This window comes from Vespa crabro, chromosome 2 (assembly GCF_910589235.1).
Source record: "Vespa crabro chromosome 2, iyVesCrab1.2, whole genome shotgun sequence".
NCBI classification, from domain to species: Eukaryota; Metazoa; Arthropoda; class Insecta; order Hymenoptera; family Vespidae; genus Vespa; species Vespa crabro.
Window position 1 is genome coordinate 21,451,973 of NC_060956.1, and position 26,702 is coordinate 21,478,674.

General features: G+C 38.5%; 1 protein-coding gene across 6 annotated transcripts in view; it reads left to right on the plus strand.

Annotated features, from left to right (window-relative positions):
• The window catches only part of LOC124432962 (tetratricopeptide repeat protein 14 homolog), a 338,911-nt gene extending 315,784 nt beyond the window's left edge, over positions 1-23,127 (plus strand). For all 6 annotated transcript variants that reach the window (XM_046982360.1, XM_046982365.1, XM_046982363.1 and 3 more), the window contains one exon: positions 22,960-23,127. The gene's annotated coding sequence lies outside the window, so the exon portion shown is untranslated. The remainder of the gene's footprint in view (positions 1-22,959) is intronic.
• The last annotated feature ends 3,575 nt before the right edge of the window (positions 23,128-26,702 follow it).

Sequence of the window (26,702 nt, forward strand, 5' to 3'; positions counted from 1 at the left end):
TGAGGATCGCTGCGTATCGAGAGTTGGAATCTTGGCGTGGCATCGGCACCGATTAATAATTACGGCATTGTCGCCCTCGCTAAACTCGCTTTAATCAATGTCATCGGGCCAATTTCCGATTACCGCTAGCTTCCATCTCCTCCTCCTCCTCCTCCTCCTCCTCCTCCTATCTCCTCCTCTTCTACCACCCTATCCTACTATCACGGCCTTCTCTGCAGGAAATTGCGCGAGTGCTACGCGACCGAAACGTAAGCGGAAGTCGCGATTTATCGGCCGGTTATCGATTATCTAAGGCTGGACATGAAAGTGTCCTTTGAGATTCCAAATTGTCCGTTCCAGTTTCGAAATGAGATTGCCGATTGATTTTCCTTACCGTATTATCTGTTATTTCACATTAAATAAATCATGTTATGTATTTTCTTTTCTTTCTTTTTTCTTTTCTTTTTTTTTTTTCTTCTCCTTTTTTTCTTCTTTTTTTATAATTTTCATAATTTTTATTTGAAAGTTGTTACTGTGACAAAAGCAAGAAACAAAGAAAGAAGGAAAGGAAAAAAAAAGTTCGTTCTTCAATAAATATCTGAAAACGTTGAGAGATTAATTCGTGTCTCGGTGAGGAAAAAAAAAAAAAAAAGAAAAAAGAAAGAAGAAAAAAAATATCCAAGAGTTTTCGTAAATCTAAAATAAATTATACGTAGTCATCGGGTTTAGGCGAGGTGCGAGGACATTTCACGAGGAATTGCAAGGTAATTCGAAAGATCTTTTATTATCGGCAATTTATCAAAGCGTTCCTCGTTGACTTGCAGAATCGAAAGAAGAGAAACTATTTTTCTGTTTTAAGTACGCAGTGAAATGGGATTAGTCATTTAGCGTGTTTCGTGCACATACGATGTTACGGTGAATAAAGACGTTGGATCGATTCTTTCTAATTATCATAAATAACCATAAATCTGCTTTAGAGAACATTTAAAGGACTTTCTGACAGGTAGTATTTCTTTTATTGGGCAAATTTTCCTAGCGGATTTAAAATAAACCCACTAAAGTTTCTTCTTTCTACCTGTCCACAGGTATTAAGACAAGATGGTCGTACTTTTCCTTCTAAGATAACAGTATTCCAAGGACAAGAAATTTTTATCTCTCTTCTTCCCCCGCCTCCTGGCCCCCCCGCCCCCTCGCTCCTCTCTTCCTCTCTCCCTTTTCTTTCTCTGCTCTTGGGACATAAGCCCTTTCGTTGTTACAGGTGTCTTCTAAGCCGATTAGACGCGCAACATTGCCGATGACGATTTCACGAGGAAACTTAACCCTTGTTTCACGCCGGTGAATAACGTTTCTTTCTTCTCTGACGAGAGAGAAAGAAAGTGTGAGAGAGAGAGAGAGAGAGAGAGAGAGAGACAGATCTTAATACCTACTCAATGATCGCGATCGTAACGTTCGGTGACGACAGTCGCGGATTAAGTGTCCTCTTCCTGTATATCTATATCCATACGTCGGATCAAGCAAGATTCTTAATATCATTTAACGCTTCGATTCGTTCTCTCACTTTTATCTTTTCCTTTTCAAGATACAACCGAGATTTATATGTTGGGACAGCAAACGACTATATAAGATTATTAAATATGATATTATGTCGGAACTGAAAAAAAAAAAAAAAAAAATCCTATTATAGTATTGAACCAGAAGTCAGTAATTCCATTTAGTTTGGTTTTATTTAGAGTTATTATTATATTTTCAATAAAGATTAGGATGTCACGTTGAAATGGTCTCCATTTCAATATGATTTTTAGGATGAATGAGATATGTTTCTTTGGTTTATTTAGGTTAACAGGTTATTGTTGTTCTTTCCGCAAGTAGATAGTCGTTTGATAAATAAAGAAAAGATCGTAAAGAAAAGGAAAGAGAGAAAAAGGAAATAGGTAGATACTATGGTACACTCAATCGCAGACGATTTAAGACCCGCCATTGACTCCTTATCGACCTCAGAGTTCGTCCGCAAATGAAAACTTTCACCACCTTCTTTCGCAAACTTTTTACCATCGAATAGATTCAGTGGTAGAACTTTGACGGCAAACGCGCGCGAATTCTCTCCTTATTTCTTGGGGTTCGGTGAACGGATCGTCTTCTTAGAAAGCGAACATCTGCAAATTGTTGTCGAGGTATCGTTTGCTAAGATGCAACATTGCAAAAATTTGCACGTTGGTCTTTCAAGAAGGACAAAGTTATATTGTCGTTTATAAATGGTATTTAATTCTTATTAATAGACATATAACACATAAGGCAAATTTATCGAAAATAATATATGAAAATGTGTTAGAAAATTTGTAAGATAATATAATTATCTATGAAAATTTTCTAATATATATATATATATATATATATATATGAATATTTTACGTTCAACATTTAAAGGGCAATATAAGACGAAGAGAAATATGTGTGGGGTCTTTTTGGAGACTCCTGATCCTTGAAGAAACTTTTCAGGATCTTTCCTACAGCGTGCGAACCTTTCTTTCTTCTTATTCCTCTTCCCTCTTGTTCTTAGCTAGACAAAGCTGCCGACCATAAAAGTGTCCACCCTTGTGTTCGATGCTTGCTTTACGAGCGTCAAAAAGAGGAAGAGAAAGAGAGAGAGAGAGAGAGAGAGAGAGAGAGAGAGAGAGAGAGAGAGAGATGGAGAGAGAGAGATACCTTGAAACAAACCAGGTATTCGACAAGTTCTCTCTCACTTTCTACTTTTTTTTTTTCTTTCACTTTTGACGACATTTCGGCCATGGCTTTTGTTGTCTGCAGGACGATTACAAATCGTTATCACATCTTTTAATCTTTAGAAATCGACTAATTAGTCAATATACCACCGATCAACCTTTTTCTTTCATCGATCCTATCGATGGGAGAACTAAACTCCTATCTAATTAGTCGAACTTGTAAACGTGAACGACACGACGTTAGAGTAAAAGCAAGTTTGTTGGGAGGTCGAAAATTGTTTGAAACCAAAAACAGACAGATCGTTGCTTAACCACGGTCTCTTATTCATGGATCCATGTCAAATTTTAAAGACAATGGAAGCAGAGTTAACGAGAGGATCGAATTGTTTTCAGTAAAACTGTAGAGAGAGAGAGAGAGAGAGAGAGAGAGAGAGAGAGAGAGAGAGAGAGAGAGAGAAAAGTTTTTAACAAGAGATATACCAAGAGATGAGACACTTTAAGGGGTCGAAAGATATAAATATTTTTCTATTCGTATTTTACCCTACTTTCTCTTGACTTCGTTTTGTTTGTCTCTCGGTTTCTTCGAATGCAAATTTTTCATACGTTCGAAAGTGTCGCCAAAAGATTCTTATTATTCCTTTTCTTGGAATAATTTCTCTTTTCTTTCAGGTAAACTCATTGGTATTCAACTTATCTGACTTTAAAAAAGTTCTTTAAAAGTTAATTATTCTTGGTTAACGTTAAAGAGTGATTCTATTATTCTATTTTCGACATTTCGATATTTGAACGTTCCATGGGAACGAAGAGATTATAGTATCACGGATCGTTATCGCAAAAATAATTCGAGAAAAAAGTATCTGAAATAGGAATTCATTCGAATTGTCTGGTGAAAATGATTTTCTGGGTAAATCCTTCAAAGGGACCGAAAGCCGATGGAGAAGAGTCGATTGATAGCGGAACGTTGATATCGTAAAACGAAATTTCGAATGGAAAATAGTAGCGGAGGAGAACCAAGCCTGGTGGTACTGAAAACGATACGGTCGCTAGCGAGATGTTTTTGGCTAACGAATCTACTCGATTCTATTAGATTTTTGATCCTTTGTATGTACATGAATGGGAAAAATCGTACGTGTATTTGTTTTTCGATTGGAAATAGGCGTAAATCTTCTTCTTTTTTCTCTCTCTCTCTCTCTCTCTCTCTCTCTCTCTCTCTCTTTCTCTTTTAATCCTTTCTAACACCTAGATCGTCCTTCATAATTTTTCATTCGTATTTTTTATTCGTTTTCTATCGATTCGTCGTTCTTTATCGTCGATGTAAATGAAAGATTATTTCGAGTACGGACGGAAAAGGTTTAAACAACGTCGGAAACAATGGATCGATACGCGGTCCATCTCCGACTGTCTGGAACTTTTATCTCGAGAGTTTCGGATAGAGTTTCTCTCTCTCTCTTTCTCTCTCTCTCTCTCCGACGAGTTATCCGAGAGAAAATAGTAAAGTCTCCAGACACCTTCGTGATATCTCAAACTTTTGACGATCGATAGCGTGTCGCTTCTAAATTTCACGTAGAAATTCGACGTTAATGAAAAAAAGGGGAGGAAAAAAAAAAAAGGAAAGAGAGAAATATACGCACACGCACACGCACACACGTAGAGAAATTTTCATTCAACGTGAAATCGAATAAAAATGATCTCTCTTTCATTTTCGTTTTCTCGATCGAAGTCATGAAATATAAAAGTTCCTTTTGCAAACAACCAACCATTCGATTTTCGAATTCGTTTACAGATACGAGCGCTAACCAGTGACAACGTTATCTCGGAAATATTTCGCGTTCGAAACTTCTACATGTATTTCCTATCGCTCTCGTAACTTTCATTTTGACCGTAAAAATGGTCTACTCGGAAACGCGTTCGGATTTTATCGCTCGATGTGAAAATACGTCCGAGTATATTGTCGGATATATCGGTTTTTTTTCTTTTTTTTTTTCTTTTCTTTTTTTCTTTTTTTTCATCGGGCTTCTATTTTAAAGCAAAACTCTATATAACTTCCGATCATCAGATAATGCTCGATCACTTTTATTATTAATTTCTATTTTGAATAAAAATTAAAACGTTACCGTTCTCTATTCTATTCTCTTCTCTTCTCTTCTCTTCTCTTCTCTTCTCTTCTCTATATTTAATCGTAAAAGAAGAAAAGTATCGAAATTCAATCGATTCTTAAAAAAGGATATCAAAGTATTTTAAAAGAAATACGATAGCCTTCGATAGCATTACCGTTTTAATTAGGCTAGTCGTTTCCGAAGGAAATGAGTTGTGTCCGGATGCGAGACTGCACGATAAAGTACGTACCTACACGGTTTTCCGGAATGCAAGCTGACGCGGTAGCCCGTGTCGAGACGCGCGTTTACACGGCAGGAGGGGGACCACCTGACACCGTGTGTCGGCCAACGTAACACGAGTTGCAGCGGGGGCGGAGGTTGCTTTAGTGAGAGGCACACGCGAGCCTCAGGGGCGTGTGCCCGTCCCTATCTACGCGTTGGCTTTTACAAACAACGATATTATTTCGCGACTAAATTATCTTATTTACCTAATCCTAAATATTCAATCTACTATAAACATTTTCTAGCAGTCTCTCATTGGTATCAATTTTCATACGAATTATCAATGCCTCTATCGTCGAGTGTTAATAATTTATATATTAAAAAAAAAAAAACAAAAAAAGAATAAGAAAAGAAACTAATTAGCAAGGACAAAATAATCATACTCTATATCGATATAGAAAATAATTTATTTAGAAAGATTTGCAAATTTAATTTTCTACGAAATAGTTGCGAATAAGCGCATCGTTTAGTCGATGTCTCTGAAACCTACTTTTGTTTCAAAGCAACGTTTAATTAAGTAGACGTTTATTGGCAAAAAGAGAAAAAGAAAAAAAAGGAAACAACAGAAAAGAAAAGTTTTCTTTGGGTGCGGCACAGTGACTTCCTAGGAAACATTAGAAAGCAAGGGTTAAGCGATCCTCTGTCGTTGCATTGGCTTAAGTCTTTCTCGTCGCCGTGCAAGCAAGTCGGTTCCTTATCGTTTTACATCGTTGTTACGAAGAGAAGGAAATAATCGCGCACGTGCGTGGCTTTTCGCGATACTCTATGGCAATGCTGCTGCTAGAAAGGGGACGCTTCGCGAAACGAAAGTTTCCAAGAAGAAGTTTGTAATGGGATAGCCGTGCCACTTGCAAAAGCCACGGAATGCGAGCGATAACCGTAGACTTAAATCCTTTTGCGTTTCTTCTTGTTGCACGAGAAAAAGATTTTTTTCTACAAATTTCAAACGTTAGTTCAAACAATTAACTTGTTTTAACGTTTTCGACCCTTTCTAACAATACAATCTAATAGGGGTTTTTTTCTTTTTTTTTCTTTCCCCCCCCCCCCTCGTTATTTGTCCCTTCGTCTAATTTATTACATAATAAATTTATCCATTTATATATCCGGTAATGCGTTTTATGGTATTCCATTTAAAAAGGAAAAGATGTTAAAAGTCATACCAAATAAACTTAGGCTACCCTCAAAATGAAAATCTGTTAGAAGTCAATTATCTCGAGTGAAATGTCCGTATTTCTTATCTTAACACGAAACGGAGGAGACCTTTTCACGTGTTCTCTCCTTTGTAAAGTCATAAGAAACGTGTAAGCCACATTTCGACTGGACGAAATTTAGTGAGGCAACAGAAACCAGGTGCCAATATGGTAATAGAGCGAAACATCGGCATTTATACACATATATATATATGTGTGCATATATATATATATATATATATATATATATATATATATATATTTGTCTTAAGTATTTTCTGCTCACGTGTTACCGGTATGTTACGCAGATGTGTTTTTAGTTTAAAGTAGTTCCTTGAGCAAAGTCGTAAAATTTGGCCTTTAAAATTTTGCCATTGGCATTTAAATGCGTAAAGTGACACTGCAAAAAAATTCCACAATTTTTATTTTATTAAATTTCATTATCGTTAAATATTTGATAAAGAAAAGAAAAAGGAAAAGAAAAAAAGAGAAGTAGAAATTGTTATTATTCATTTGTCGCACAGATCTATCAGATAATTATTATATACTAACTTGGCGTACGTAACAAACGGTACGTACCTTTATCATCTCTTTTTTTTAACATAATAAATGATTATTACTTCTTAGCAAATCACTTTTGTTCTCAATCGTCTTAAAGATTTTCTTTCGCACGTTTCGTCGCCCGTCGAAAGAGTTCAACCCTTTTTGTCGTTTCCGAAAGAAAGAAAGGAAGGAAGGAAGGAAAGAGAGAGAGAGAAAGAAAGAAAGAAAGAAAGAAAGGAGGAAGGAAGGGGACACCATCCGGTCACGTACAGACCGCCACGGCTGTTCACGATGTGGGGGCTCCAAGAAATCGTAACTTGCCGTGTTTATCACCGGCAGGAGCGGTGCGAGTTCGCCGCGTCGTTGCCGTCGGGGAATAGCTCCTTGCCGAGCGTTCCAATCCTATGGGGTTTTTTTTTCTTCCTTTTTTCCTTCCTTTTCTTTTTCGTTTTTTCTTCCTTTTTCTTTTTTTTTCCTTTTCTTTTTTTTTTTTTTTGGTATTTTTCTCTCTCTTTTTTCTTTTTTTGGTTTAAAAAAAAACTTTACCACGGTCACAGTGAGAAGGGCTCAAAACCTTCCGCGCCTTTCCCGCGAATCCGTGCCGTCGCATTCTACACCCACGTTCTCTGCTTCTCGCGAGATTCTCTTCGCGGAATATCCTCTCGTTCTGCTTCTCCCCGCCCCGCCTCACTCCGCCTCGCCTCGTCTTGCCCTTCTAATATACCTATACTCACCCTTCATTTAAAAACTTCGTTTCTCGATGAAACAGTACATTCAAGTATTTTTTTATTATTTTCACAGTTTAATTTGTTCCACGATATAATGCAAATTATTGATAAGAGTTGAAATAATTATTAATTGTCAAGTAATTTTATGAATACTTATAGAGATCGTTTGGGGTACCTTTAATGTATTCTTTTTTTTCTCTGTCTATCTTTTCATTCGGTTACTTTACAAATACCATAGTACTTTATATATATACATATATATATATATATATATATATATATATATATATATATATAAGTAATTAACTTTTGTGTCAGTATAACTTTTTTAAAAAATTGTTGGTAATATTCTTTTGTTTCTTCTTTTTTTTTTATAACAAATTGATTTATTTATCTGTTACGTCGAAATTGATCTCGACGTAGAAGAAAAGTAAAATTTGCAAAGAAAGAAGTTGAAAAGAGTCATGGAAAGAAAGAAAAGAGAAGAGAGAGGGGGAAGAGGTTTCTCTCTTTTCTTGGACTTCTTTCTCTCTCTCTCTCTCTCTCTCTTTTCTTCCTTCGTTTCCTCCTCGCACGCCGGAGGGCCAAGAGTTCGCGGTGGGGCCGTTCATCAGAGGCAACTTGTCACGCCGCTGGGCATCGGACATAAATTCCACTCCGTAATGTGACAGGTCCTCGCTTCTACCCCCGAGAAAAGCATCTTACGGCTCCGTTCCGTCCAACGGGTGTCTCAGAATTCTTTCCTTTTACCGAGGTCGTCCTCGTTCAAGTTGCACGTTCGATTCTAAACGATCCGTTACTCGCAATGTTTTTATTTCAGTTTCTTTCTTTTTCTTTTTCTTTCCTTATTTTTCTTTTCTTTTTCTTTTTCTTTTTCTTTTTTTTTTTTTTTTTTTTTTTTAAATAACACAAAGAAAAATATTGTAATTCATTATTTCAACATGTTATTATTTCATGAAAATAACTCGCGTTTCACGTGTTACAAGCAATATTATTATAGTAATTTTTTTTCTCCTCTTCACGAGCAACGACAATGACAATTATCAAGGAAAATTGAAGATTAAAATAATGAAATAATATATGTTTGTATTAACGATGTATTTGGGAATTATTTTAAGTATCCGCGTCTTTTTTAAACTTTTTGTGATCAATCGAGCTTTTTTATCCTCGACTTATATTGTAAAACTTTTTAAAAGGGATGATTCAAGGAGAAAAGGGATATATGTCTAGATTGTTGAGAAAGGAGTAAAGTGAGAAGGGGGATAGATGTATGTATGTAGAACGTCGGTGGTGTAGCACTGTTGGTACGAAGCCGCAAAAGCGACTTAATGTTCCCATTTGTTCTGCAGTTCTCCGGAGGCGATTCATTCTCACCCTTTGCGCATCCGGGAAATACGGGGAACATGGTTCCGTGTAAACGACACCACCTTCGGAGCTACCACCTCGAAAATAGTGACGCGAAAGAAATTAATTGTTCTTTGTTTTCTCTTTTTTTTTTTTCAACTTCTTCTTTTCTTTTCCTCTTTTTTTTTTTATCCCGTTTATTTTTTTCTTTTTTTTTCTTTTTCTTTTTCCCCCATTTTAATTCCAATACAAGATGGAAAATTAGATCGCCCTCTGATTGAATTATATTTGCGTAATACATACAATTCTGTACTTGTAATTGACTTATATTTTCAAAGATTTTTATTTATTTATTTATTTCTTTTTTTTTTTTTTTTTCTTTACATAATTCTCGTTCAAATCGACAATAAGTAAATCTGATAATATTCCTGAGTGGTCGACAACTAAGTTAAAATTACTTGTTAAGTTGAAGAAAGAAATTACCGAAATAAACACATTCTCTCTCTCTCTCTCTCTTTCTCTTTCTCTTTTTCTCACGAATGTGGCTATTTGTTTATCATCTCGTGCTGGCACCTGTCACTTTAATAGGCACGACGAACGCCTCTATTATGCGTTTATATGCGTGGATAGATATTAAGTTGCTACGCGGTGGACACGCGAATCGCTCATCAAAAGGATTAACGCGCTAATATGCCGTTAAGTCCTGACGCTCATTAGTCGAGGAGACAAATCATTAAGACTTAACGGCGGATATCGTGAGTACCCGTTAGACGACGTTAGGTGCAAAGTACAAGGCGCGCGTTTCTGACTAATCGAAAAATTTCTAAGGTATGACCCTGAAAGAATACATATTTCCTATTAAAATCTTATCGTTTCTGTTTATAATCTCTCTCTCTCTCTCTCTCTCTCTCTCTCTCTCTCTCTCTCTCTCTCTCTCATTATCGAATGATATTAAATGATTATCGAATATTTTAAAATGATTTTTCATATGCCAACCTAGATATTTTCTTTCTTTCTTATTTCTTATATAAAATAAACATTATAAAGTTAAGACTTTAGAAAAATTTTCAGGAAAAATAATGTCTGAAAGAAAGTGTGACAAAAAGGAGAAAATCGTACTGCTGTTGACTGGTGACTTTGATGGGATCAAATATATTAATTTCTTTTTTTTTTTTTTTTTTTTTTTTTTTTAAAGGGACGACGAAACGTCATACCTCAACGTTACATTTACCGATTCTAACGTGTCGCAACAAGGAGAATGGAGAAGAGAGTAGAGAACGACGTGATCGTGAACGGAGCGTATTAATCTCTCGCGTTACAATGCACGAACCGCCTCGGACCGAGCCGTATCCAATCCGAAATAAATATTGCCGATTATTAACTCGGCACGCTGCCCGTTGGAAGGGAAAGGAGATGATAGAAAGAGATGGAGAAGATATGGAGAGAAGGTATAGAGAGATGGAGAGATGGAGTGTAAGAGAGAGAGAGAGAGAGAGAGGGAGAGAGAGAGAGAGAGAGAGTGAGTGAGTGAGTGAGATGAAGGAAGAGAAGGAGGACTAGGAGGAGGAGGAGGAGGAGGAAGGGATCGGTTCGTGAGACGGTTGAGACGTTAAGTGGGCCCATTAGCCACGTTCCTAGGACCGGCAACTCTTGACTCGCGCATTCCTGCGCGTGTGGATCCTTTTTCGATCCTTTCGTAAGTGCCGCCTTTTTAGGCTATACCCTCGTTTAACAGAGAATACCATTAGTGTGAATAGTTTCTCGTTTGTATTTCATATTTACTATGAAAACATTGTTTCCAAATATTCATGAGATAAATTTCAATTTGCAATTGACCCTTTTGTATGTACTTGTAAAAAAAGGCAAAAAAAAAAAAAGAAAAAAAAAAAAAAAAAAGAAAAAAAGGAAAATAAAGAAAATCGTGAAAAAAGAAAAACAAATAAAACACAATTAAGATTGATTTGTTAATTATTAATATATATCTAAGAGTTTGAATGATGATAGAGAAAGAAAATGAGAGCGTGTAATAAATCGCTCGTAGTGGTATAGGATCGAAAGAACCGCCCTTGGCGTTAACCGACCCTGTCCAAAGGTTCGGACGAAGGAAGGCGCGGCCAAAGGAGTGACACGGCGGCGCGTTAACTGGCCTGTGATTTCTTCTCGGCTGTCGAAGCACTCTGCTAGATCGAGGATACCCTTTCGGTGACCTCGACGAAGAGAAGAGAAGAGAAGAGAAGAGAAGGGAAGAGAAGGGAAGAGAAGAGAAGAGAAGAGAAGAGATGAGACGAGAAGAGAAGAGAAGAGAAGAGAAGAGAAAAGAAGATAGCGGAGATAAGAGAGTCCAGGTGTTCCATGATCGTCCGACAAAGGGTTCGAAGGTTCGAGTGCTCTCTCATACTAATATACACATGTACATATTTATCGTACATACTTTATACACATTATCACAAATATGTTGTATATGAATATATGTATGTATATATATATATATATATATATATATATATATATATATATATATATATATGTATAGATATATGTGTATATATAGACGTGTCATTCCATCGCATCGATTCAAATGAGCCCAACGAGGGATCGAAGAAGCTGCAGGATCCTTTTCTGGATCTTCCACGACACCCTATAAAGATGTCACCCTGGCCAACGACGCCATCTTGATCGCTAAAGTGAGAAAGAGATAATGAAAGAGAGGAAGAGAGAGAGAGAGAGAGAGAAAAATAGAGAGAGAGAGAGAGAGAGAGAGAGAAAGACGCACGTCAGCAAATTCCAAGTGGTTCGCCAACTTGAAACTCATCCTCCTAACTGCCTCTCTTATCCATCGATTTCTATTTCACGACTCACGGACCACGATCACGTCACGTTTTATTAAGCGTAAACGTTCGATAATGCAGTCCTCTACTTCTCTAATTCGTACGGTGATGATAGAGAAAGCCAGTCAGCTCGTAATCTCGATAGTTTCGTTTATCTTCACATGAGCGGAAGATTAAATTTACACATAGTAGCGCCATGGAACAATGCCCGAAGTTGTTTAGACTAGCTGGTAAATATTTGAGAGTCGGCTTCTCTCTCTCTCTCTCTCTCTCTCTCTCTATCTATCTCTTTCTACCTACCTATCTGTCTATCTATCTATCTATCTTTCTTTCTTCTTTTTTGCTTCTATACACCAAACAGCCCTGTGGGCCGACGCTCATCGACCGGGGAGCCATACGTAACACACGTACCTTTTCCCTCGACGCGTTCACTCTTTCCGATCGATGTTTGCTCCGGCCATTTCGATTTAATTGCTCGCGAATTGCACGTTAATGATCATCCCACGAGGCAACGCGCGTTTGTTATCTCATTCCCCATTGCCTTTATAATCGATACGATTAAAGAACATTAGATAAAGTAATATAGGATTGTTTCGAAGAAAACTTCTGATAATAAATATGATTGATTTTTTATTAGATAATATTGTTAATAGGATATGGATACTTTTCTTTTTCTCTTTTATTTATTTATTTATTTATTATTTTCTTTTTTCTTTTTTTTCCTTTTTCATTTTCTCTCTTTATCTTCACTTTTTCTTCTTCTTGTGCAAAAATATATTATTTTCATAATTAGATATAACATACGTCATTGAAAATTTTTCTAAAGCATACCGTCCAATCCGTGGACGTTATCTGACTATCTAATAAATCATGCGCAGGAAACGGAAGTCCATTTCTACTCTACCGTGGTAGAATGGATGACGAAAAATAGGTAGAGAAGCTAGAAAGAGAAGGAGAGAGGGAAAGAGAGAGAGAGAGAAGGAAGGACAACGTGGGTGCGGCTTCGCGAGAACGAAGGATCAGGGGAGGATCGGGGATGGTTGTAACGAGTGACTGGAAGGGTTTAGAGATGAGATCGGTCACCGGAAGTTTCGTCGTAGCGGACACCATTAAAAACGACGGCGTTACTAGTATCGTTCTCATGAATACTCATCTTTATCAACTTATATTAATTTCGAACGAAGTCATTATGAAATTGAAACGATCTTTCTCTCTCTTTCTGATTTCTCGCAGACTTAATTTTTATATAAACGTAGGTACCTACATTTCCGTCTTCCTTTCATTTTTTATTTTTAGACATAATCAATCGAATAAGATCTTCAAGAAAGGAGAAAAATGAAAGAAAAGAAATAAATTGATTGAAGAGACCTCGAGAATTTAAAAGAAAATTACGTAAATTCAGGGATTTGATTGAAATGGAAGGGAGATAGTTAGGTAGTTAAGGGTTACGAAGTCAGACAAGTAAGCGAGCAAGCACAGAAGCAAGCAAGTAAATAGGTAGGTAGGTAGGTAGGTAGGTAAGGCAGGCAGGCAGGCAGGCAGGCAGGCAGGCAGGCAGGGGGGCAGACAGGTAAGCGCGCGTCGTCGTTCTCGTCGTCATCGTCGTCGTAAAGATTGCGTAATTAGGGGAAGCAGATTTTTCACTTGTCGGGCATCATTGAAGTTTTGCTCATTAGCCGTTGTCGTTGACGCCGACTTCGGCATCAGCGACAACAGCAGCAGCAGCAGCAGCAGCGGCAGCAGCAGCAACAGCAGCAGCAGCAGCACAGTGTCCGTGTAGCTCGGTGTGTTACGTGGGTGCGCGGCGCAATAGTTGGAGCATCCGCAACTCGTGGATGGCTCTGGTTGGTTGGCTCGGCTTCGCTCTGGTTGGTCTTGACGTTGCTCCTGCCTGATAGAGCATCGCACCCCCTCTTCTCTCCTCCCCTCCTCCCTTTTTCTCTCTCTCTCTCTCTCTTTCTTTCTTTCTTCGACGTTCCTCCTTGCTCTCTTTGATACTCCCTCCTTCCTCTTCTATATCCTCCACCTCCTCCTCTTCCTCCTCCTCCTCCTCCTCCTCTTTCTCTAGTATTTTCCTCTCAGCTTCGGCCCTCGAATAGCGAATCTGCCTCGCAGGCTTACGTCCCTAATGAACCATGTAATAACGTCGCGACGCCCAGAAAAATAAAAAGGAGAAAGAGTTTCGCTTGGATTTCTTCACTTTTTCTTCTTTCTCTTTCTCTTTCTCTCTCTTTCTCTCTCTCTCTGTTTCTCTAACTTCGACCAAATCTCGACTTTCCTTTCTATTGCGATATGTACTTGACGGGTTAAGATTATCCTTTAACCCTTTTAACACTCTTATAATTCTTTGCTATATTTAACTAGACACTTTATATTTTAATACAAGAAGGATATAAGTGATTATTTGTAGAATGTATGATGTGATTATTATTAATGAAAGGATTACCAATTAATAGTAAATTATATTTGGTCTCTCTTTATATTTATTTGTAAAAATGCCAAAGATTTTTTGTTTTTTCTTTTTTTTTTTTTTGCCTCATTTTCTTTTTTCTTTTTTTTTTTCTTTTTTCTTTTTGATCAATCGACTAAACAATCTCGTTGAAAGCGTTAAGCTTAATAAAAGATCAAAAGGCAATCGAGACCACGTAAGGAAACAAGCACTCCATTCTCTCTTTCTTTCTCGAGGAACACATTTCGTTACGACTATCCGTCATTTTCACAGCTAATGTAACACACGAGAAGTCTGTCTACGCTTTCGTCAAAGAATCATGACGATCGCCGCCGGTACGGACGGGGCCACACTTTCACGTCCCAAGCGTAAAAATCGACTATTCGACTTACACGTATTATGACGTATATACATACATAATAGATACATTTCTTCATAGAGTAAGACTAATATCAAACGTAAGATTGATGTCCTATCGTAATCAAAATCGTTAATTAAGAAAAAATTTTCACTTTAACAATAATTCATAAAATATCATATATTAAAACATATGTTGGCACATATATAAACGCAGTCCAATTATTTCTATGTGTATATATAATATATGCATATATATATATATATATATATACATTTCGTTCCACGATATATATGAATGAATAATAATAATCGGTCGCATTCCGCGTCGTTTTACTGAAAATTTTATAGTCGCCTTTACGATTCGAAGAAGAAAGACGCGGTTCCCCGATCATCGGCACGATCGCTGCGGCACGTCAAAGGAGGGTCGGCACTCAACGAGGAATGGATAGAGGGATGGAGTGAGCGAGCGAGAGAGAGAGAGAGAGAGGTAGATAGAGAGACTTGGTCGATGAATGATGTCTCTATAATGTATCACCGCGCGTATCTTAATATCAGGCGTTTCTCTGATGCGCGCGGACGTGAGTCAGGCGTGAAGTCGCATACATCACGCTGCATTCCCTTCGTGGCGAGCACGTCCAGGATCCTTCGAGCACAGTGTACGGCCTCTTCGAGTTCTTTACGAGTTTCCTCTCTCTCTCTCTCTCTCTCTCTCTCTCTCTCTCTCTCTCTTTTTCTCTCTTCGTCTTCGACCTCCATGCTTGCACAGACAGAAGACTTGGGGAATGAAACGTTCCTTCGATTTACCGAGTAACTTTAACACTCATTAGAGACTGTTTAATATATATATATATATATATTTTTTTTTTTATTAATGGAAAGAAAAAAAATTGTTTAGATGAACGGCAACGTCTTTTTTATTCTCGTTTTTTCCTTTTTCTTTTTTTTTTTTTTTTTCTTTTTATTCGTTCCTTTCGCCATTTCATACAAACAGTTCTTCAAAAGTGCACTTCATTCGAGTTATAATTCGAGTAAGTTTAATAATTAATGCGACAGATAATTCCGCTTATAAATATTCAATAGTAATAAATTCGGATAGCAAGTCGACAGCTCGCTGAGACGTGGCTTGTATGATCTCTGTTGCAGGGATTGGAACGCGACGGGCAACGTGCGCGTACAAGAGTCCTGGCCGACGTGAGCGGATTTCGCCGCGGCTAACTCGAACTTCTCCAACGACGAAGGATCAGGATCCTTGATTGTTTCGCGCCTCACGGTGAGTTACCATCCTTTTCCAATATTCCCTTCCTACGGACGATCAATTATTCTCCGTTCGTTCCTCGATAAAATGGATTAAAAAATTCGTTAAACATATTCCTTTATTATCTTGTTTGAATGTATTTATAATTTATAATGATTTTCTTTATATCGTCAAATTTTCTTACCCACGATCTTTAACCATCGTCCATTTCAATTCGTTCGATCGCAACTTAATTAGTAACGAATTGTAAAGTTACGGACAAAACGATGTTACAATTAAGATGCCACCGCGTTTTGGTGTCGACGAAGATGGATCGAGTCCAGTTTGGGAGATCGCCCTCTCCATCTCTTTCTCTCTCTCTCTTTATCTTTATGTCTCTGTCTTTGTCTCTGTCTCTCTCTCTCTCTCTCTCTCTCTCTCTCTCTCTTTCTCTTACTTGTACGGCGTGACCGATCCCAGCCGTTTTGCCCCAGTTTCGCTCGACAGATCGATCTGCACGGCGCGTTCGTTACGCTCGGACAAACTAGGCGAGATCGATCGAAGGGTCGATCCAATTCGCGTCTCGAAACGCCCGCAAAATCAGCCTGCTCGAGTCCTCCATCTCCTTCTTTAGTCGAGAAGCAACATCACCACCGATCATCCTCCTCCTTATCCTCCTTCTCCTCCCTTGCGGTGGCTTTAATTACAAAGCTTACTTAAAAAATTCTCCCAAACCGTTTCGAGCACTATCTTGCCCGATTGCTTGGCAAAAAGCGAAAGACACCTTTCGTTTCGGTCAAACGAGCCTGCCACGTTCCACCGTTTCTTGTCCAGGAACATCTTCGATCCGCCCCAAACACGAAATCGCTCCTGCCCAACCCAATTTCGCGATGCTTCACCTAATCGACGAAGCATTCGACCGGTATAACCTTTTTCCCCCTTTACGATCTCTCTTTCCTTATTCTCTCTCTGGTGCGTCTCTCTCTCTCTCTCTCTCTTTCTCTTTGACTTCCTACATTCGTTCTTTCCATGTTTTCTAACTAGTTAACGTTATTCGAGAGTCGAGTTATCATTGTTATTACCCGATCGTAACAGACTCTTGTTTTATTCTCCGATGAAATATCAGTGGGTCGTTTGCTAGTCGTCGTCATTACCATCAGTACATTCGCACGCACCTTTGGCTTTTATTCTCTACAAGAAAGTTACCTGACACCTCGTTCATCTCGCCTCGGAGTCAATTAAAAATTCAAACGTCAGGTGTTAAGGGAAGAAGAAGAAGAAGAAGAAGAAGGAGGAGGAGGAGGAGAAAGAAGAAGAAGAAGAAGAAGAAGAAGGGAGACGTGCACAGAGGAGAAGTGTCGCGATCCCGAATTTTTTCGAGAGGGAAAGCTCTAGCCACGAACGACGAGGGTAAGCTGAGAATGCGCCTCGTCATTCCTGGTATCCCTCTTCGATGTTGCTGCAGCAACGCCGGCAGCAACGGCAGCACAGCCTTGAAACGGAACTCGAAGTCTTTCCAGCCAAGGACGACAGCTATGAAATCGCTGGTGATTGCTCCTCTCTCTCTCTCTCTCTCTCTCTCTCTCTCTCTTTCTCGCCTCGTTTTACCCCCTTCGTATAAAGCGGTTATCCGCCTTTTGTCCTCCTTTTGCTACGTAACATCAAACAGGGACTTTCGTGGATCCTCCGTAAAATTTGACTTTACATTTTGTTATCCAATCTCGCGAAAGAGATTCCTTTCACCTATACCATATACAAGTCACTTCCAAATTTTCTATCTATTTTTTAAATTATATTATTAATTTTTCTAATCGTTTTCCTTGGAATATTTTCGAATACCGACAAAAGGATGATAGTCCAAGGGTATATATAACATAGCCGAACTAGCAGTCATTCTGAAGGTTCGATATTCCGTGATCGCGGAATACCGCTGATTCATGGAAACGGGTTGTCCGAGCTATATAAGAGGAAGAGTAATGGCTATCGAAAGAGGAGGGTTTTCAGTACTGATCCCTGTTCGAAATTAACTCGTCAAAGATGACGCGCCACCTCTGTTTCATTCCTCGCCTTGTAATTTGTTGGGCGATCGGTGGGTGGGGGGAGGGATACAGGACTAATGGGTTATTTCAGGTAATTAGCCGAAGGCTCATTCCTCTTTTAAGGATGCAAAAAGAAAAAAGAAATTCTCTTATATTTTCTTCGACTCTTCCTTCCTAGGCACGTGTAAACTTACTATCCTAAATAGCACTTTTTTTTTCTCTTCGTATCATTTTTTTTCTCACTCGCTCATGAGAAATAGAAATGAGAGAGAGAGAGAGAGAGAGAGCGACGAAAAGATGATTTCGTACCTCAACACTTCAAAGCTCGCTTATCTTCGTGCCTCGAGACACTCGCATTGCGGGACAAGATATTCCGCGTGCGAAATTCTCTTAACGACCCGCGTCGATTAATCACCTCGTAAGACTGTGCGCTCGCGCGCTCGTGTCCTCGACGCGCTCACCAGAGATTATTATTCTTCCTTTTTACCTCGATTTTAATTCGTAGGGTTATATCGGTATGGCACTCGGCACTAATTAATCGCCGTGCTCGTTAATGAGGTGCGGGTGTTCGTGAGAAAGCGATATAAAATTGTTCGTTGTTAAGAGAAACGATCGCAACCACATATCTGTTCTCTACATATATTACATATACGTAAATATGATATTACACATACGTATATATGTATCTATCTAGGTACATAAGTAAAAAGAAAAAAGGAAAAAAAAGGAAAAGAAAAAGTGGAGATCCTCTTCTCGAACTCTTTAGAATTCGATTATTATCGATCTTCTGCCGATCGAGTTTGCTACAGGCTCGAAACTTGCCGTTCCATTCTCGCGGCAGGATTAATCTCGGCGATTGATCGAGAAACGTCCGATTATCGAGACAACTCCGAGACCGTCGGAGTTAATCGGTATCTACGAATAACGATAATGGTTGACGCCTAGGAAAGGGAAAGAGGAAGAAAAAAGAAGAAAAAAAACAAAAACAAAAAGAAACAAAACAAAAAAAAAATACAAAAACAAAAACAAAATAGAGAAAAGAATATATTTCCTTCGTTAGTTTTTATCGTTCCTCGATATTGCTGAATCCGTTTGGTTTTTGGTCGTATAATTAAGCGTTTAAGTACGATCGCACGGTCTACGCCGTGTAACCACGGATTTGCTACAATTATCGGGGCTGCTGCTGCTGCTGCTGCTGCTGCTGCCGCTGCTGCTGCTGCCGCTGCTGCTGCCTTAACGACTCTCGCGAAAGGAGTTCGAGTTGAATTCGTTGAGCGTGCGTTTCCAAGAGATGCGAGTGAAAGAGAGAAAGAGAGAGAGAGAGATGAGAGCACGTGCGAGTGAGTAAGAGAGAGAGAGAGAGAGAGAGAGAAAGGTGAAGAAGAGAGAAGAAGATAGTCAAAGGTAGATCGTCGAAGAAATCGGGTTTGTCGAGTCACGACGTATAACGAACTTCAGCTGTGTCTTCGTCGAGCTTGTGAAGCTTCCTTTATCGACACGCTCGAATCGTGGTTAGCCGTTTCACTGTGACACGTAGAAGAAGGAGGATCGTTAGGTTCAGGATGGTGGTTTATTTCAGGCCCCAGGACGATATCCTGGTAATATTTCTGATACGAGCCTTCTTCCCTTATTTAGCCACGGTGAAATTTTTCTTGAAGAAACAACACCACTCTGACTATTACCTAGTAATACGTATCGATTTTTTGTTTTGCTTTTGTTTTTTTTTTTTTTTTCCTTTCTTTCTTTTCGTTTTTCTACTTGGAATGGATATGACTTTATCGTCAACATCATTGGTAATTAGATGGGTAGGATAAGATAGCAATCGTGATTGTGTCGTCATCGTTTAATCGTAAAATGGAAAAGACGAGAGAGAGAGAGAGAGAACTCGCAAGGAATGCAAAAAAGAAAAAAAAAAAAAAACAGAAAAAAAGAGCATAGAAGTTCTAGAAGTAGCCGCTTCGTCGTTAATTACTGATTTTCCTCGGTCCGCGTCAGTTTTTAATTGACGCCAGAAATTGAAGCAGAGTGCCGAGGTTCTAGCCAGGCAAGCTTTCCAGCGAAGTCATCCTACCTTCTTCCCGCCTTCTCCTTCATCCAAATCATTCCGGTCCATCCTCTTTGATTAGAACCGGATTAAGACATAGGATAGGGATCTCGTAAAGGATCTCCTCTTATAAATCCTTGATAGATCGAAATCCTTTTTCGCAATATGCTTCGATCGATCATGTATCAATCACTGATCCGTTTTCAAACTGATACGCTCTCTTTTTCTTTCTAACCATTTAGTATGATTAAAATGAGTATTTTCGCCGAAAGAAAAAGAGAGGAAAACAAAAACAATAAAACAAAAGGAAAAAGAAAAGAAAAGGAAGGAAGGAAGAAAGAAAGAAAAAAAAAAAAAGAAGAAAATTGTCCAATCGAGAATAGATTTTTTTTCGGATTCATTCGAGTCAATTTCGTCCACCTTCAAGGTCATATCATCGACGCCGTTTATTTTCTCCGTCGCTTAAATAACCGTGCACGTTTTCTATAGACATGCCAACGTGTCCCGCCTGTCAGTTTCCAGTTAGTCGATATGCTGCCAATGACACGAATCTTTGTCTCTCTCTCTCTCTCTCTCTCTCTCTCTCGCTCGCTCGTTCTCTTTCTCTTCTCCCACCACCCGTCGAACCTTTTCCCCCCCATCGTTTCCATCTCCTGTACCCACCGGCTTCGCGCGGCCTCGCGTCGCCTCACGCGACTGTAAAAGCGTTCTCCGGGATTTTAGCTACCTCTACTCTTTCTCTCCTCTTTCTATCTTCCTAGTTATCTCTATCTTTCTCTCTCTTCCTCTCTATCTTTCGCTCGCGCGAGTCAGCGAAACGGACTCTTTCTCTCTTTATCGTCGAGAACTGCCGTGTCTCCGTCAGTGAAACTCACCACCACCGTCACTATCTCCCTTCTCTCTCTCTCTCTCTCTCTCTCTCTCTCTTTCTCTCTCTGTCTCTCTTTCTCTCTCTTTCTCTTTTTCTCGCAGTTCCCTATACTAGTCCCTCTTTTCTCTCTCTTTCTCTCTTCCGCTTTATCGAGTCGGACCTGTCAGCACCAGAGCTTCTCACCCTCGTAAAAATAATTACGTTGAGAGAGAGAGAGAGAGAGAGAAATAGGTGGAGGTGGAGGAGGTGGGTGTGGGGGTGGAGGCAGGGGCAGTTCTTCGACCCTACATCTGGCACCCGTTCGTCGACTATTGTGCCAATCGGACGGTCGCTTTGATAAGCCTCCGTCGGAGGAACGAGAGCCAATAAAAATTCATTTGTCGGATCTCCGTCCTTTCCTCGATCATTTCTTTCTTTTTTTCTTCTTCTTTTTTTTTTTTTCATTGTTGTTGTTGTTGCTTTCTTTCTTTCTTTCTTTCTTTCTTTCTTTCTTTCTTTCTTTCTTTCTTTCTTTCACTTTTCCATCGCGCTACCTCTCTTCTCTCTCGCGAATGATCGTATTGTCATATTAATACGAAATTTCTTATTCCCAATGCGATATGTTTCTCAATTGTCCATAGAAGCATAATTCTAGATTATTTCCTTTCGAAGATATTTCGAATACGAAGTGTCACTTATAATATGATATTATTATTGTACATATGTTATTACTTTCGGTAATTTACGTCATGAGATATTACGAATAGAAATCATGAATTAAAATATATTTAATTAGCAAAATCCTTATCCATGTCTATATCAATTACGAAGTAATAAGCAAAAGGTAAAATAAGAAGAAAAAGAAAAAGAAAAAAGAAAAAGAAAAAGAAAAATCTTTAATGATCTTGCAGGAAGCTAATATAATCCAGCGTATGCTGAACGAGTTGAACGAACCGTTCAATATCGTTATCATGATTGTATAATTCAACGGGGGATATCAAAGATATATAGTGAATATGAGCTATAGAGAAAAGTATCTAAGTACTTAACTATATCGTGGAAAAAAAAAGAATTTGATTGAAATGAAATAAAATAAAATTATATAAAAAAAAAAAAAAAAAAAAAAAAGAAGAAAAAAAACAGAAAAAGAAAAAAATAAAGAAAGAAAGAAAGAAAGAAAGAAAAGAAGCAGAGAGATATAATGAAGAGTAGTAAGATCGTGGATCGTGGAGAAAGGGAAAGCGTCTCGTATGTATCCATCCCATAAATTGTTTAATATGCACAACGCGTAAGAACAATGTTAATAGAAGTAATGTTCAAGGTGTTCTCCTCTCGAGAGATGTGGGTAGAGCCACTTGTGGGGAGCTCTCAGTTCCCCGAGATAATTACTCCGTTTTATTATTAATTACGAGCTTATGGATCGTACATGTCGTTGTACGCGTCACTATAGGATGAAGAGGAAAAGAAGAGATGTTGTCCCATCGGGATGCGAGGAGCTATTTGGAATATAATGGCGGATACGAAGTCGTTCCAGCTTGACGCGTCGGAAGAAGTCTCGATCGGCATCGATTCCGCGGGATTAAGCGCGGAACCAACGCGCGTGCACTTCATCCTCTTCTTCCCTCTTCTTCTTTTTCTTTATCTTCTTCGTCTTTTTTCTCCTTTTTATTTTCTTTTTTTATCTCTCTCTCTCTCTCTCTCTCACTTCGATTCCCGGTGGATCGGTAGCAGCCATTAGACCGGATAAATGAATATTACCATTTCGACGGTGGCATTTTCTGACGACCGATTTATCGATCGAACGATCGACTGCTATTTGTGTGGAAGACAAAAGTAGAACTACCTTCTTCTTCTTCCCCCCCTCCCGTTTTTTTTTCTTTTCTTTTCGTTTCTCCCTTTTTTTCCTTTCCCTCCCAAACCCCTTCCTCTTCTATCTATCTTCCTCGATCATCCTATTTTTTTACCCTCTCGTACGCGTTTGAAAGTTCTTCGTTAATTACCTATCGGTGAAATTGATTTCCCTGAAAGGTTTTATCCAGCATCGATAGATAAGTTTGCAAATATATATATATATATATATATATATATATATATATATATATATATACATATATATTATCTTATTATCATTATTATTTTATGTATGTGTAGGAATATATATATATATTCATATATATATATATATATATATATTCTTGAAAAAGTAAAGTTATGAGATCAAGCTTAAGATAATCATTATTACAAGTTTTCGATGATATTTTTTTTGATTTTAGAACCGGCATACTGTGCGCTGATACACCACGCGAAGCTGCCCCAGCCCAGAACCAGTTATAAACATATGATTAAGCTCGTTTTAATAAGTTTTTATGTAGATCTTTACGCGTAAGGATGTACCTATAATAAAAAAGTAAGTGTTGAATAAACGAGATGCGTTAAGAAGATAGGGATAGGCGTCGATAATTTTCGACGTCAGAATTTCACTTTCCCTGACCATTTTCTATATCCTTTTAATTCGTTTGTCCTGTTTAGGCTCTCTCACAAATCGAAGAAATTTTCTATTCCATAAGTAAGTAAACGATTATTTACGATTGACGAACTTTTGAGAGATTATTTTCTTATTCTAAGAACGCAATTAATTTTTTTCTCGTTCTCTCTCTCTCTTTTCTTTTAAATTTGATTAAATCATACGAGACACGTAAATAAATAAATGCAAATAAAGCCGGAAGCATATTGGAATTTGCATGTACCATTCTAGTATCAATACAATGCGAATATGTAACCATCGTAATTCGTCTAACCATGATAATTTATTTCAGATGTATCACGTGTATGAATAATACACGCGAACTTGAACGATAAACTCGTGATAGTCGTTATTTCAGATAAATTTACCGTGGAATTTTGAAGTTAACGCGATTGAGAAAACTTTGAATAAGTGAGTAGAATAAGGTCGATCGTATGAGAAAAAAGAAAGATGGCGATCGAATAGGGTCCTTCGTTTCTTCCACGTTCCCATGGAGAGATCGTCCCTTGCGGAAGAGAGAGAGAGAGAGGGGGAGAGAGAGAGAGAGAGAGAGAGAGATTCGTCGATTTCCACGAGGGTCCAGAAACGAGCGAACCCTTTTCGAAATCTTAGAGCCATGGATAAAGACAGAGATAGATAGAGAGAGAGAGAGAGAGAGAGAGAGAAAGAGAGCCCTCTTTTCTCTCTGTGGTGCTCTCTCCTCCCTCTGGATCTCAGCAGATCGTAAGGACGAAGAGCTCTCTCGCTCGAGCGCCGATTGGCGCTCCTACTAGACTATCGACCAACCCGCCACGAAGCTGCGACCAACCCTTTGTTTTAGCCACCACCCTTCTCTTCGGTAAAAGCATTTAACTAAAGAGTAAGTTCGACGAACCAAAGACGATCGAACAACTCTCCCTTTCGATTTATTTCGTTTACGGAGAAATGAGAAAATCGAAGACTTTATCTTGTAAATAAAGTTTTTCTTCTCTTGTGGATAATCATATAAGGAAAAAAAAAAAAAAAAAAAAAAAAAAAAAAAAAAAAAACAGAAAAGAAAAATAAATAAAAATGAAAACAAAAAAAAAATATATATATATATATTTATATATATCTAAATAAATGATATGTCATTGGAAAGCTTCAGAGCAGAACAAACTAGCGAAGAAATATTCGTGAGTATCGATTGAAATATAATATTTAAAGTACAAATAAAAGAAAGATATTTTCGTATAGGTACCACAGACACACACACACAGACACACACACACACATACACACATTTTTTTCTCTCTCTTTCGTTCTCTTTTTTTTTCTCTCTTTCTCTCTTCAACGTTGCTTCCCAATTACGAAGGCGTCGATGTGAGCTAACGTGTACCGCACATCTCTCCTCCGCCACTGACCACCATTCGCTCGGAGTCCCCATTTTTTTAATTAATAGAGCGTGCTACAACAAGCCGGTGGGGATATCTACCTACCTATACCAGCTCTACAGTTCTCTCTCTCTCTCTCTCTCTCTCTCTCTCTCTCTCTCTCTCTCTCTCTCTCTCTCTCTTTCGCAAGAGTACGCGCGCGCAATCGTAAAGGCCGCTGCGTCGTCGGTTGTGTGCCGACCAAGGGGCGGATTCGTGCCGAAGGAAGAGAGAAAGAAGAAGCGTGGAGAAAGAGGAACGAGGTTCCGCAGGAAGAAGCGGCTGGCTTGGGAGGGTTTTAATGAGGATGAGCGAGATAAACCCACCCTCGTTTCTCCTCCTCCTCCTACTCCTCCTATTCCTCCTTCTCCTCTTCCTTCTCTTCACTATCTCCTACCTACCTTCTCGTCGACCGGCCGTATTCTGCTCTTCCATTTCTTCCTTCTTCTACTCCTCCCTTTGCCCTGTCTTTCTTTTCTTTCTCACTCTCTCCCTTTTCTCTCTCTCTCTCTCTCTCTCTCTCTCTCTTTATCTATCTATCTATCTATCTCTCTTTCTCTCTTTCTCTTACACTATGCCTTATCCAGAAGGTAAAACTCGCGCGCGAGATACCGAAATACAAAAGAGAAAGTAATTTCTTTTCTCGACGATTTTTACCTCCTCCTCATCCTCCTTCTCCGTTTTTTTCTCTCTCTCTTTCTCTCTCTCTCTCTCTCTCTCTCTCTCTCTTTCTCTCTCTCTCTCTTTCTCTCGTCGTTGTAAATTTCTCTTCTTCGAGCTAGACGGAAGAGGGTAAAACACGATGAGAGGGAGTCTTACCTTTTCTTTCTTTCTTTCTTTCTTTCTTTTTTGTTTCTTTCTTTCTCTCTTCCTTTTTTTCTTTTTTTTTTTTTTTATTCTTTTTTTATCGAGAATCGGTAGACAAGGAGGATGCCACAGCGCAGAGTGGATTCACAATATTTCTTTATGCGTAAATGGCTTTTAATGGAGCTTGGAAGCTTATTAGAAAGTAGGATATATAATCGATTTCTATTTATTCTTTTTTTCATTTTAAAGTATACGTCGTTATATCAAAATTATCAGATAATAATTAAGTAAATTAATATTACGGGAGTATAATTGAATTGAATGATTTGAGTGATATTTTAATTCGGTTGTAAATAAAATGAAAAGAGGATTGGTTGGAAAAATTCTCTCTCTCTTTCTCTCTTTCTGTCGTGAGCTCACGTATCAATCAACACAGTATCATCAGCCCTAACCCCACTTCGAGGCAACTCCTTTCTTCGTATATGGATCGATGATGCAGCACGTGCTATACGACCTCGTAACACACTGCATTCACCTGCACATGCCATACGTCGACGGTACATCTCGTTCGCTTAGCATAATTAGCGATCTGACGATTAACAGGCGTGCGCCGACGCCGCCACTGCCGCTGCTTAATGGCTTAATTAATTCGCCGATTACAATGCCGCTGTACACCGGATCGTTCTGCCACTTTGCAGCTCGTAACTTTATATCGTCCTATCACATCGCCTCAGAGTGTAGATTCTCTTTGCACGCACGCAACTTCGTCGATGTTTCATACTTACTTATCCACTTTTACCTTTTTTTTACTTATCTAAGATTAATATATAATTAATACAACTAGTACAATCATTTAAAATATTTTCTTCGATATTGATACTTTTATATGATAACATATTTAATCGTAATAGAAAATAATCTCAATGTATATTTTATAATTGAACGAAAACTTCCTTTCTTTCTTTTTTTCTTTTTTTCCTTCCTTCTTTTTACAAAGAGATTAGACAGATAGAATTATTTTCTTAAGGTAAAATAATTTTCAAACTCATTTCATTTATCTAACCGGTCATACGCCAGATTGTGTATCAATAAGAATTTCGAAATATGGCCTGAAGGGATTGTACGGTCACGAATATATATATCTCGTTCGATCTCATTAAAATTTCTTGTAAAACGATCAACCATATATATATATATACCTTTTTTTCATTCTCCAAACCCTTGTTTCGGGTCTCGTTACACGGTTACAATCTATTCGTGACTTAATTAACATCGATATTACTTGTATCATGCT